The sequence below is a fragment of the Camelus dromedarius genome, chromosome 2 (genome assembly GCF_036321535.1).
Source record: "Camelus dromedarius isolate mCamDro1 chromosome 2, mCamDro1.pat, whole genome shotgun sequence".
In the NCBI taxonomy this organism is placed as follows: Eukaryota; Metazoa; Chordata; class Mammalia; order Artiodactyla; family Camelidae; genus Camelus; species Camelus dromedarius.
The window spans coordinates 116,263,378-116,277,645 of NC_087437.1; the positions used below are offsets into that span (position 1 = coordinate 116,263,378).

At 44.9% G+C, this 14,268-nt stretch overlaps 1 protein-coding gene across 10 annotated transcripts in view; it reads left to right on the forward strand.

The window, feature by feature from the left end:
- The window catches only part of KCNJ15 (potassium inwardly rectifying channel subfamily J member 15), a 47,154-nt gene that overhangs the window by 17,644 nt on the left and 15,242 nt on the right, over nucleotides 1–14,268 (forward strand). For 4 of the 10 annotated variants that reach the window (XM_010998945.3, XM_010998949.3, XM_064475929.1 and 1 more), the window contains one exon: nucleotides 9,038–9,340. The exons of 3 other annotated variants lie outside the window; for them this stretch is intronic. The gene's annotated coding sequence lies outside the window, so the exon portion shown is untranslated. Of the gene's footprint in view, nucleotides 1–5,972; nucleotides 6,705–9,037; nucleotides 9,341–12,137; nucleotides 12,858–14,268 lie in introns of those variants that run through there. 3 more of the 10 variants (XR_010376713.1, XM_010998950.3, XM_064475935.1) reach the window with 3 other exon arrangements.

The window sequence follows — 14,268 nt, forward strand, 5'->3', positions numbered from 1 at the left end:
CTTCAGACGATCCCCGAGATTCTGCCCTCGGCTGCCTTCTTCTCTGGTATTTTCCTCTTTGGCAGATCTCACTGACTCATCGGGGGTCAACTCCTACTTCTTGGGCAGGGACTCCCCATCATCAGCCCCAGGTTCATTTCCTGGAGATGGACCCCTCAGAGCAAACGTGCTTAGAGCCAGCCTCAGCGTGTTGCCTTCAGTGCCCTCTGCTTTTCAGGAAAGGCTTCCTCTTCATCCAGGCACCAAGCCCCAGAGCCCTTTCCGCTCCTGTTCCCCCATCACCACGTCACAGCTAATAGGTGTGTGAGGCTTCCCTGTTGGTAACTCTTGGCAGTGACGCCCCAAGTTCATATATTCTCACCTGAATTCAGCAGCCTCTGAAATAGCCTCTTTACAGCCACTCTGTCCTCAGTCTGCCCAGCTGGAGGAGCCTGGCGTCTTTCTGCCTGTTGAAAGATTAAATTTCAGTTGGATCTCCATGGCCTCTTAAAATCTCTTGCCCAGGTAGCTTGCAACCTGGCCTCAAATTAACTTTCCGCAGGTGCCACAGTGATTCTCAACCATGGATACTCATTAGAAGCAAATGGGGAACTTTGAAAAAGTACCCAAATTCAGTCTTCTACTCAGATGTCTTCCCTGCCACCATGAGACATTCTGATTCAGTTGACCTGGGGTGGAGCTAAGGTTTTAGAGCATTTTAAAATGTCCCCGGGTGTTCCTTATATGCAGCCGTAGTTGAAAATCGTTGCTATACCCTTTGGTCCAATCAAATGCGGGTACTTAGGAAAGTACTTTACCAGCACCCCACACTTTGCCTGGTCAGATCCCCCGGAGGGCAATTCTCTTTGCTCTATTTTTCTTCCTACCGAAAATGCGTGAAGAAGTCTGTGATTCTTCCAGTTGGAAAGAATCAATCCTATTCCTGGGATGCCTCGGTACGTTTCCATATTTTACAGCCGTCCATGCCAGCTGGGAAGGCTCTGTGCTAGGCAAGGACAGCACAGACTGCTAGAACAAGACAAGGTTCCTGTCTTCACACAGATGGGCATCTTGTGGGATGAAAGAAACACATAAAACAACAAATACCATCAGTTTTATGACAGAAGTATGGAAGAGTCCATGGGATGGTGTGTAGGCATAAAAGACTATTCTTGGTGTAGTCACAATTTATGTCATCGGTACATGTTTGAGGGCCAGGACCATGCGTCATTCACCATTATGTATTTCAAGGACCACATTTTTCTTGCAATAGTGTTAAATGTTTGCTGAATCAGTGGTGGAGTGAGTGAGTGATATATTGGTGATTAGGAGTCACTGGGGAATAGTGGCATCTTCAAGGAGACAGTGCCATAGTTCAGTGCCCGGCCAGGGTGGAGCTTGTCCCCTGGAGTTCAAAGACTCACGTCACCATTGTCAGTCCTAAGCTATGTGTGAGTTTTACAAGTTCCCTCAACTGTCCATTCCACAGCTTATTTTAAACAGTAACAAGAATAGCATATTAGAAACTGGGTTCCATCTCTCATGACTAGATGGTGGTAATGGTCTGTCCAAAACAATACTTGGCCCCTTTGATTTTAATAAGCAGATCCTAGAGATCCACTGTGATGATTTGATGGCTGATGAGAAGAACTGGGGGGGGGGGGTTTAGAAGACATACCTGCCCCCTCTACAGATCCATGAGCCTTCCCTTCTTCCTTCTCGACCTTGCCATGGTCTTCAAGTTGAGTCTTTGGGCCTCTTAACGATGTTGTTGAAAAAGCTGCTTAAAATGGCCACCAAATGAATGAAGACAAATAGGACCCTGCAATAACGTCCAGGCTGGTGGAAGGGAGGGGGTGGGAGGAGTGCAGAACTAAACAAGTGACGAACCAAAGCACATGTGAAAGTAATTGTGCTTCTCCAATGGAAACCTCTAATCCTTGAAGTAATTAATCATCCTCCAAGAAGTGAGGGAGAAGTCGGGGAGAAAGCTGATCTGAACATCTGTGTACTCTTTGAGGACACTAGTAAACCACAGCCTAAGAGTCATCAACTGAGTGAGCTGAAAGCATTTGTCCCGCTTCCGGGAACATCTGAGTCAGGACAGATAAAAGGAAGTGTTTCTTAATCCAGAGGATCTGAACACTGTGGCAACTCATTTCCCACAGAAATAGAACAATGTGCCCATATAAATCATGTCAAAGAAGCCATTTAGAAAACTTCACATGTAACAATAAATGCATTGAAAATGCTCACATGTTTTGGGCCATCTCTTTGACATTTATTCATTCTTTAATTTATGGATTGATTATTAATCCTTTCGTTGATTCATTCCTTGACTCATTTACAGAGTCATGAGTCACTGAAACTCTTCTTGTTTGAGCAATTACCACATGCCAGGGGCTGTTACTATGGGTACAAAGAGGGACATGACCCAGTCCCTGCCCTCAAAGAACTTGCCATCTAGAGGGGGAGACAGACGCATGAAGACAAGATCGTGCTAACTGTGGTGAGTGCATTGACACTACACTTTTAACAGTAAACGAGAGGGAGGATCTTAAATGCACATGCAGGGGAGAGTGAGCCAGGGAAAAACCACAGGGACAGTGGCGGGGCCTGGTACTCGGGTGGACTTTTCAGGCAGGGGGAGCACTGGGAGGAAACATAGGAAAGTGTGGGGGCAGCGTGCAGTGTGCAGAGATGTGAAAGCAGCTCATTGTTGTGGAAGCGTGGATGATGGATGGAATATCCAGAGATGTGACCAGAATGGCGGCCGGAAGACTTGGACACTGGGTGAACAGTTTAGATCTTATCATGTGAGGTCTGAAGAACAATTTGAGGGCTGACACAGGAAACTGACACAGACAAGTTCTAGGCTTTGGAAGGTTATATTTGCAGTTAGATTGGCTCTGAAAGGGAGTCAGAGAGGAGAGAGGTCAGGAGCAATGAGGGGTGCAGTGAGCAGGGGGCAGCCATGGAAGGGCTGAGAAGCGGGGGGTGGGAACACAAGTCATTCGGGGGTTAAACCTGAGCACCGTGTGGCTGTGGTCGCGAAGGAAGGAGGAAGGGAAGCGGACCCCAGCATCTGGGCTGGGTGACTGCGGAGCCGCTCACAGAGATAAACAACACAGGGCGAGGAGCAGTACGGGTGAGGGCTGCAGGCGGCGCAGCACGATGTCCTTCCAGCGAGCACGGACTCTGCAGGCACGATACCCGCCGAGTCCTCCGTCGGTAAACAGCTGTGTGTGTGATCGCGGACTGAGACGAAGTGACCTTGCCTCCGCTTAGCTCTTCAGTACCATCAATACGCAGGAGCACATTGTTTTCCTGGAGACTCCAGTCTGTTTTTCCAGAACTGGAAGAGTCCCAGCTCCCTTTGTGTCCATTCATTCATTCACTTATTCACGCATTCACAGACATTGAGCCTCTTCCAGAACCCGGGCGGCGGCACATACAAGGCGCAGACAAGATAAGATGTGGTAGCTCCTGTTCCAGTGGGAGGCAGTGGGCTGTGATGGACAATGAGCTGATCTGGAATCAGGATCTAATATGGTCACCACAGCTGACTGATGGTATGACCTCAGGCAAACTCTCCAACTTATCTGAGCCTCCATTTACTTATTTTTACCAAAGTTTTCCCAGAGTTGCTCTGAAATCTGGAGTCAGAGTATCCGAACAGCCAGCATGGTGCTGATCACATATATTCTCCACTCACAATAGCTGTTAGTCTGATAATTGTTAAGGCAATTAAGGATATACAAGTAAACTGATAATTCTGCTACACTGAGATAAATATTCTGGGAGACAGAAGCACAGGGGAGCACGCAGGGAGAGCTTCCAGCCCATGAGAACCGGTAGAAAAAGCACCTACCTAGAATGGGCCACATCTCAAAAGACAGAGATGAGGAAGCTGGTGAAGAGGAAGAGGACCTTCCAGCACAGCCTGGCATGTTTCAATGCACTGAATCAATCAATAGAGGACCAACACACTTGGGCCACTGCACCTCATTCAGCAGGTAGCAGGCTACAGAGGCTCATGCCAAGGCCAAAAGGTAGGTGGGGCCAGTTCCTGAAGGTCCCACATGCCGTGTTCAGGAGGTGAGGTCAGGAGCTGAGGCTTTGGTTTGTACGTAGTGGGGTCCCAGGGCTGGGCAGCTGAGCCATGCTTTACAGACATCACTGAGGCTGCAGGGCGAGGGGTGCTTTAGAGGGAGGATGACTTGCTGCAGTCACCGAAGCGAGCACGTGCATCTAAGCCAAGGCAGTGGTAGTGGGAAGGGAGAGGGGCCCGCTTTAAGGGATATTGAGGTAAACTAGGGGTATTCAGTATCTTTCAGTGCCTGAGGGTCAACAGGAGGAGGACAGTTGACCTGGGCAGTGGATAATGAAGCAAAGCTGTGGGCCATCAAATGGGACACCATAAACCATTCATTGGCTTTACTGATGTTCTTGCAGTGACGAGAGAGTCCTGGGGTGGAGATGTAAGCTCTAGGCTTCCTGAACAATAAAGATAACATCTCAAGTCCTGGGAGTGGGTACAGGAGTGTGTGTAATGAGAAGAAGATAGTTTGGAGTATGGGGACTTGGGAAAAGTACCATTTAAAAAACTGGCAGAAGAGGAGGTGTCTAAAATAAGACTGAGAAAGGACCAGAAAAGTAGGGAGAAGTTGGGAGAAGACTGGAGCACAGTCTGAAATGAAGGGTCAAGGAAGTGATGGGTGCAATGTGCCCACTGGCTAAGCTGTTAGTGACTCTGATGGGTGGTGGCAGAGGACTTACTCCCACAGCTAGAAGAGCCATCTCAAAGCCACCAAAGTAATGGAGGCAAAGTGTCATATCTTTCCTCCTTAAGGATCCTCTCCACCCTCATCAATTCAGTTCCCCGAAGCTTAGCTTCACGATACCAGGCATCCTCCTTAGCCAGACACCTTGTCTCTCCCCACATCCAAAGACAGGTGTTTTGGTCTCTCTCGTCTCATGACTTTAATTACCAATGATCAAAAGGAAACAAAAGATGGCACACAGAACAAACAAGAGAGCCGTGCCCAGACCTTTCAACCAGGGTCCCATTTCCAATTTAACCCCCTGAAAATGGAATATCTCAGCTGAAAATAGGGCTGAAGACAGATCCAAGATACTCCACTAAGAATTGGCCAACCAGGTCTACATTCAGAGGCGAACTCATTTCAAGTGGCCAATTCAAAGGCCCCTTGGTACTTCCTCTTCCATTCTCTTGTCTCCACTGTCATTGTTAATCTTGACCATGTGCTCTTAGGTGTCCAGGAGGCTGGAGGCTGTGTCCTGTTGGGCTGCGTTATGTTTGTGTGGGTGACGGACCTAGATTCAGAGGAAGCGTCTTTCCAATTCCGTTATCTGTCCCTTTTTGTTGACACCAGTTACACAGTATGAAAGATGTGAGATATTTGAAAACATGCTTGCAAGCACCATCGCATAGTAAACCAGCGCAGTCGTTAAGCTAAGGCGTATGGTTCAAATAGGGTCAAAGCAGTCTTTTCAAAGTTGTATGAAACACACAAACAGGAATTGCTGGGTAGACTTTGTGAATTAAGAGAATCATTTTATTATTATTATTTGTCGATATTGTGTGTGTATGTGAGTGTAAATATTCACTCACAAATAGTCATTGGGGGCTGTATGTGTGTGTGGTTTTCTTTCTTCTCTTCCTTTGGACAGAGAGCATTTGTAACTCACCGACTTCCAACATCAGGGTCGCACTGGGGTGAGGGTGTGTAGTCAGCCCTTATTACTCAGAAACTCCTGACCCCACTCCTCCACTTAACATTAGCGCCAGAGGATCTTTGACCATCAGGAGTGGTCAAGACCTTGGTTTCTAGCTATGCTTCTCGTAAAGGAAGTTTCCAGATACAAGCCAAACACTGGCGAAGATTGCTGACTGCAGTACTGTTTTGTAATACTGCTTGGTGATTTGTAAGCAGTGCTTCTTTTTTAAGTGAAGTCAACCAGTGACCTTGAACTTTCTCCTATAGGTAAAGCCATATGCCCAGCAGGTTCTTGAGAGGACCTAGTTTCTCACCTAGCTTTGGACTAGCTTCTCTCCTTGATCTAGAATATCACATCCCATATCTTTAAAGGAGCTGCATTAGTTACTAAATCTGGATGGGTTTGAGGTCACTGGAAGGGCATCTCTGCCCACCCTGCTCCTTCCCCAAACATTAAGGCCCTACCATGTAGCAGGCCTTGTGTTGGCATTAGGGTTAAAAGACAAACTGATTGCCCCCCACCCCCAACAGAGCTTGGTTTAAGGGGAAAAAGAAGCTTCAAAACAGATCATTCCAGCAACATGTAAGTGTTACCATGAGGTGTGGACAACTTGCAGAAGGCAGAAGAGCAGAGCAAGAGGAACTCTCCCTGGAGGTTGGAAGAGGGGACATTTGAATTGGGCCTCAAGGGATAAATAGGAGTTTACCAAGCACAGGGCACAGAGAAGTAATTTGGGGTAAAGGGACCTGCCTAAGTGAAGACACTGGGCCAGAAACCTGCTTTATCAGCATTCCTCTGGGGTGAAGTACAAACTTCTAACTCAGTCCATTAAGTAAAATCATTTAAATTGACACGAAATAACAACTCTGAACGCGTACTAAACACTAGGCTCTTGGATTGGTACAACCGAAACATCTCTGAGACTAAATTATTTCATACGGTTTGGACTCGACAGTGTGTGGAAAGTTTCTCGGTAGAACACAGTAAGTGCTTCTCATTTACAGTAAAATCTGGAATGTTTGGGAATGATCTGTGCTAGGGAAATTGAATTTTCAGATTAACTGCATAAAAATGGAAAATCTGGTTAAAAGGAAAAAAGAACTTCCTAATTTTATTTTCCTTTGAAGAGATAACTGCTGTTAATCTTTTAGAGACATTTCATTTGAATCTTATCTAAAAAGAAAAAAGCAGAACAGTGACTCCACCTCTTCAGATTTATTGAATGCCTTTTTTAAAAATTTAATGTGTTTGCCGTGACTTTTAAAGACGACATGCTATTTCAGCTAATAAATATTTTATAAATTTAAAATCATTTATATATTATTGGCAATCCAGGTTGGTTTGGCTGTTTTAATATTATAGCCAATGTAGAGAAGACTCTTGGACGTAATTCTGAGGCACATTTCTTATTAATTCTTAGACTTGGTGAATTTATTTATTATAAATAAATAGTTTTAAATTGGGGGTATGCATTGTCAAATTGCTGCCAAAAAAGTTATGCCAAATGACTCTACCTGAGGTCACGGACGAAGCCATTCGTCTCTGTGTGCTTGTGGATACAGAGTGTTGACGTGTCTTTCAAAACCTTGGGTTATTTGATCAGTGAAATCAGTGTGTCTTGCCCCCCTGGCTCCTTCTTGCTCTCCCTGGCCCCGGGGCTGCCCCAGACTCAGTCTGGGACTGCTGCTCCCACACCCTATGTCTAGAAGAACCTCATCCACTTACCTGCTTCGAATTCCACAGTAACGGTGTCCCTCCTGCCCAGGTTTCTCTTTTGAACATCAGGCCCATCCGCACAAACTCCCGTCTGCATCTCTGCTTAGGTGTGACCCAGCAGCCCCAAGCCCCTCCCGCAAACCTCCCCACCCGAGGCTGGACCCCCCCTTCCGTATTATGTACCAGAGTGAGCTCCAGACTGATAAAATACCAAAACATTCAAACAACACGGGTATCTAATAACACATGAGTGATTTTTAAATTACAGAGGAAGATTTGATGTCCCCTGAGTCACAATACCCACATCCCATCCACCTCTTTTTCATGCCAGAAAGTCAGGAGTCCTCTTGGAGACCTGTCTGTACCCCCATCCTCGTCCTAAACCACCTGTCAGAGATGCCTATTGGTTCCATCAGGAGCATGTAACCCAGAGCCCCCACTTCTCTCCGTCAGCTGGCACTATCCTTGTCCATGCATATGGGCAGTTTTAGCTCAGATTACTGAAAGCACCAAAAAACCAGACTTCAGCATCCACGCTTGCCTCTTGCCAATCCACTCCCCAGGTCATGTCACCAGTGATGGCTTTAAAAAGCAAGTCTGATCCTATCTCTTCCTTGGTGGAAACCCTGAGATGCTTCTTGTTCATCTAGGATGAAGGCCACGGTCTTCAAAGGGCCCACCCACTGAGCCCTGCACGGCAGGGCTCAGCCCCCTCCTGCTCCACCCCGCTCCACCCCCCCCTTCTCAGCACCTTCCTCACTTCCTGGACGGTGCAAGCTCCAGGCGTTTGCAAATGCCCTGTGGCCCTCGGCCCACCTCCCTCCCAGCCTGCCTCCTCATCTGCCAAGTACTCCTCCTCCTTTGTCCTCACCTTCATGCCACCTCCCCAGGGAAGCCCTCCTGGACCTCCAGGCTAGGACATATTATACACCCCATGCTCTAGTCCCTCATCCATCCTTCACTTTCTCCCTAGTTTTCCCCACAAATGTCTTGAAATAACTCACCTAATGATTCATTTAATACCTCCCTTCCCTGCTCTGTTGTGAACTCCATGAAAGCACAGATCAAGTCAGTCTTCTTCCCTGTTGGATCTCCAGAGGCCTGCACAGTGTTTGGCACATAGCAAGTGCTCAAGAAATTGGTGTACAAAGGATCAAAAAAATACGGAAATAGTTTCAAGTATTTTTACCTTTTAAGTTTTTTTTAAATTGTATATTTATAAATGTTACTGTTCAGGTGACAAGGATTCTTATTGACCTGAGAATTTTTTGTCATTGTGGTCAATGTAATTTCCTTTGGGTAAGTCTTATTTTGTGTGTTTTGTTTATTGGAAACTTACAATGATAACAGCTAACTCTTACACAATAGTAAGAGTAAACAGGCAGAGTTTCATGGCACTTTTTGTATTTTAACCTCGCACAGTCCTATCACAAATGGGCATGATTATTAAGGCTAGTCTGCAGATGCAGAAACTGAATCTCAGAGGGGTTAAGTAAGTTGTTCAAAGTCACACAGCAACTTTTAACAGAAGCAGGGCCCTGTCCTCTTAACCTTTACACGACGCTGCCTCTGAAGAAGTGCTTTTTTTTTTTTTTTTAAGTACAGAGGAGGTAATATTCAACCTGACCTTTGAAGCAAGAGGGAGTTCACGGAGCAGCAAAGCTCAGGACGAGCCCCTGAGGAAGGAGCTGCTGCCCATTCATGGAGCCAAGGACGCGTTGAGCTGTCGGGAAAGGGCAAGTTCACACCCAGACCAAGTCCTGCAGGCACCAAGATGAAGAGGGAGTCAGAGCCAGGGCTTAGGAGAGCCTGTTGCTTTGCAAAGGTGTTTGGGATTTATCCCGTCAGCCGTGGAGGCTGCTGGAGGATTTGTGAACTGTCCGAATTACTACCCTTTAGATGAGTAAGCTTTCTTTGCTTCTGGGTTAGAGTTATGATGAAATCACGGGAATCTAAAGTTGCATGCAACTGAATAGCGTATTAACTGTGAAAATCCAGCTTCCGAATTCTGAGAAACGCAGCACGTGAATTGCATATCTCCCCGAGCAGCAGTTCCTCCTCTGTTTCCCTGTGAGAAGCTGTACCATTACTTCCAGGGTGGGAGGTGCTGGAACGTCTCCCTGCTGGTATTGTCGCTGCTCAGATTACTTGCTAACCAACCAGATGGTGGTCACCGCCACCACTAGTGCGTGCAGGGATGTCTTACTGGAAAAGGAGTCAACTGTTAAGTGTCCCAACTCTTCTTCCACAAGAAAACAGCATCTATTTGAGAGGCTAATTGTTTACCATGGCAAGAGTGTTGGTAGGGAAATCAATTAAGGATTCAGTAGTTGGGCCTGATTTCTGTGACATAATCAGATTTGCTGCGTGGGGAAGCCTCACTCACAGCAAGGGTTACATCCAGGTCCATGGAGCCTGGAGAGATTAGAGGCAGAATTCAGGAGTGACCATGACCTAGGATGGTGGGGAGGGGTGGAGGGAGGTGGGGGAAGAGGAACAGTTTATTCTCAATCACCTCTAACTAAAAGTTAGGCTTTTTGTTTTACTATGAATATATCACATACCACAATCATTTCAGCCCCGGTTGTGACTTTGTCATAGTGGAAAGCCCAGTGTTTCAACATGCAGTGGCTTCAGAGACCTTTTTTTTTTTTTAACGTTTTTTTTGTTGTTGAGTTATAGTCATTTTACAATGCTGTGTCAAATTCCAGTGTAGAGCACAATTTTTCAGTTATACATGAACATACGTATATTCATTGTCACAATTTTTTCGCCGTGAGCTACCATCCAGAGATCTTGAGATAACATTTCTGCTCACCACTCCTTCAAAAAGCGAGTTCTTATTAACTAAAACTTGAAAAAGAAGTACCATTTTGTTTTTAAAATATTGTAATGAGTGCATTTGAATATTTTTGTCTCTGCAGTCATATTTATTCTATTTGTATCTATTGAAACACGTTTAAACACTCATAAATCTTACCTGTCTGCCAAAAAGGACAATAACGCAAAAATGATTAAGAATCCCCGAGCTAAAATATTAAGAATGAGTCTAGACTTACTAGACTTCCTGACACTTTCCAGTGCAACATGAGTGAAAAAGCTGCACTCCCATCGCACAATGGTTAGATTTATTTCCTGGATTCCTAGTACTGGGGAAATCTGGGTTGCTGTTCTTCTAAGAAAATTCTCTGTACATTAAACCCAGTCTTTGAAATTTTTGACCTTCTGAGCTACTCTTGAGCATAGATTTGCTCCTCCTTGGGAATGCCAGATTTAGCAAATAAAAATATGGGGTGCCTTTGTACTATATCCACATAGTACCTACGTATGGATTTCAAATAAATAATGAATAATTTTGAGTATAAGTATATATCAAGTCCTGTATGAGTCATACTTAAACTAAAAATTACTTGTTGTCACTTGAAATTCAGTTTTGACTCAGCGTCATGTATTTTACCTGGCAACCCTAAAAACACCAAAACTGAGCTAATGTCCCCAACTAATTAACTACAGGTGGTTAGAATGTGATTTCTTATACTGGAGATTAGTTAACTGCCAAAGGTCTCAGACACTGATTAAATGTGAAGGTATTTTGAAATTTGAAATTTTCATATTATCACACAATGATCACAAACACCTGTGTTTTCAACTTTGGGACAAGCAGAAATATTACCAGTCCTTAATGTAAATTGACCGCAATCCAAGAATTTTGGTATTAACGGTGTCCCCCCGAGATCCCGTGATACCCAGTTTCTATATCAGAGAAATGTGGTCGAAGTTTAGACTGATAGTGAAACTGAATTTCAAAACCTTTTGACACCCATCCCATTGTTGAATAACTTGGTTCCCATAAAGTGAAAGTCATAATTTCCTCTGTCTGGGATGAGATTCTAATCTTGAAAATGAGGAGCCTAGAAATCACCAAGGGGAAGAATTTTACCCTCATCCAGGTGAATCACACCCAAGCCCATGAATCACCAGTTGATAGAAACCAAATTTATCTTAAATAGAAGAAAAAGTATTCAGCATGAAGCCAGAAAAATAAACCAGGCTGTAATTGGTACGTATATTTATAAAGTGATACTCTTTCTATATTCCTATGCCTTCATCTTAGGAAAAAAATGTAATAAATGTGAGGCAGAAAAGGGCTGATGTGAGTGCTCACAGGTCGTGGGTTCAATGTCTTAGTGAGGAATTTATTTAGTGGGAAATCAATCTAAATGTTGCAAATTATATAACAATGTATTGTAAAAATGTGGTGATCTAGTCTCAAGCAACTTTTTAAGTACAGAGATGGGGGTTTGAGAAAACAAACTTTCCTGCTTGCTTTCTTTTTTTTCTTCTTCTTCTTTTAATGTTCTGACTGTGCCCAGTTTGAAGTTTCATTAAGTAGAATACACAAACGCTTATTTTTCGACAAGTACCATCTGCAGAACCAGATGCCTTCCATTCCGACTTACTCCGGGCTCCGGGTTCCGACCAGACCAACCCGATGGCTCTGCGTTTTCATCTCTTTATCTGAACGGGGCCATCGGAGGGGCGGGGGGCATCTTCTCTGTTTTATATTTGAACGAACCCAGACAAGAAGAGTCAGTAAGATTCCATGAGCTAGTTAAATCTCTTCCCTGAAGAGAAAACTGGGGGCAGTGCGTTAGGGAGGCTAACGCAATACAATACGCCTTGTTTTTTTTTCTCCCCAGACATAAATTTTCCTGTTTTTCCAGTCATCTTACAACAATGCATGTCCAAGCCACGTTGTGATTAGAGGGGAGAATATGCTTATTACCCGAGTTCGTCACATGTTGGAGCACAGAGAGACCGAGGGTGGTAAACCAGAGGAAATTTCCATTTGCTTTTTAGCTGTTGCACATTCTTACTCTATAGGAAAGTTAGCTGTTATTAAGTAATAACGTTCAGCTGAAGCTGGTCACTCATAACAACAGACAGATGGATAATGTTTTATTTGGGTTAGCCAGCTCGCTCCCAAATAAAGGGCCTGAAATTAAACTGTCTTTACAAAAATATTCAGCAAATGATACCTTTCTCCAGAGTTCAGATTCTTCGCCATGGCAAATGGAAAATGAGTCTCCTGGTGAACCCTGTATCTGTTTAAACTTGTCTTTGCCAAGAGAAAGGTTGATGTTCTCCGGAAAGTAAAAAAAAAAAAATTTTTAAGATTCTACATTGAGGAGTAAAGGGTATCACTATGCAAACCGCATTTAGAGGTGGAAAAGGATTTTTTAGTTACTTATGGAATTTGATACAATAATAATGGAATGGAAACATAGGGGAAAAGGCTAAATATTCGACCACAGAGGCAAATTGGATCATCTGATGCTCACATGCAATGTAAAAATGTGGGATTTGTCTTGGAAGAAGTACTTGTTGCTTTTCCAGTGTATAATAAAGCAAAAGATAGACCTTGCTGGTTCTCTGAGCCATCACTGACAACCTCTAGCCACATAATCCTTTCAGAATTTGGATGTTCTAATTTAAGACATTCCTGATGCAGCGGCTGGAGTATGGTACCTGAGAGCGGGCATTTCTGGTGAACATCGCTAAGCAATTTTGATGCCGTGGTCCTCCCTGTCTCTGCTGCCCTGTCTTCAGGGTCCAGCGAGATACATAGCTCATCTCAAGATATTTCCTGACCACAAAGAGAGAAAGAGACCTGCCCAACAAGTGGACTAAGACTCACAAAGGCTTGTTTCCAGCCCTGCTCCTGCCACTGGCTCAGTGACCTTGAGCAAATTACTCAAACTTTCTTGATCCTCTTTTTTCTCCAGATGTAAAGTTCTAGGTTTAAGCCCGATGAGCCCGCCCCGGAGTGCTCCCAGGTGTCGGGTAAATGCCAGATTTACCGAGTTAAGCGTGCTTCTCTGCTATAGAACTTCTCAGACCCTGTGATGGGCTAGCTTGCAGTGTGAGTCTCCAGTGGGTGGAGACAGCGGGTTGTTTGGAGGTTCGGTAGGCAAAGCTTCCCCAAATTGCCTGACCACAAATTGCTTTATTTGTGGAACATCTGTAACCACACTGGAGGCTGAGCAAGAAGACCGCTAAAGTCCTTCTGGCTTCAGCTCTCTTGGCTCTAAAAGCCGGGGTCTTTCCTCGGGCCTCTGACGTTCTCAGCCAGTGAATCCTGAAATCCACTCTGGGATGATACCCACTGCCCAAAGAAGAACGCTTTTAAACTAATTGCTTTCCTTTGCCCAGAAATTCTCATTCCCTCCCCCTCCCCCACCCCAAGACAGTTCACCTGAACTGCGATTCTCCTGGGACACTCTTCCCAGGTAGCTGGAAACTCACCCAGTGGCTGCCATCTTTGTATATTTAACCCCGTTGACTTGCTCTTCCTTGTCACACCAGGGGGTCCATTCCTTTGTTTGAAAGCAATGAGACTGAACTTTCAGGTAACCCAGTTGGCATGCTTGTGAATTTCCCACACGCTCCGTGTAACTCTAAGTGGTGAACAGCGTGGACGATGCTCTCAGAGTGTGGTCTCAAGACCTGCAGCGTCAGCATCACTTGGGGACTTACTAGAAGTGCAGATTCCTGGGCTCTGTTCTAGACGCACTGAATCAGAGACCCTGGGTGGGGCCATGTGTGTCTCAAGACTTCCAAATATTCTGACACTCACTGACGTTGGAGAACTTGCGTTGTAGAGGTGAGAAGAAAGGACTACAGACTCAAACAGACCTTATGGCGCATCAGTTTCCTTACTTGGAATACAGGAATAATAGTAGTAACTCCTCTTTCGGAATCAAAGTGAGAGTTAAGTTAACATACAGCACCTCGTATAAGGTCTGACACAGGATAAGCGATAAATACATT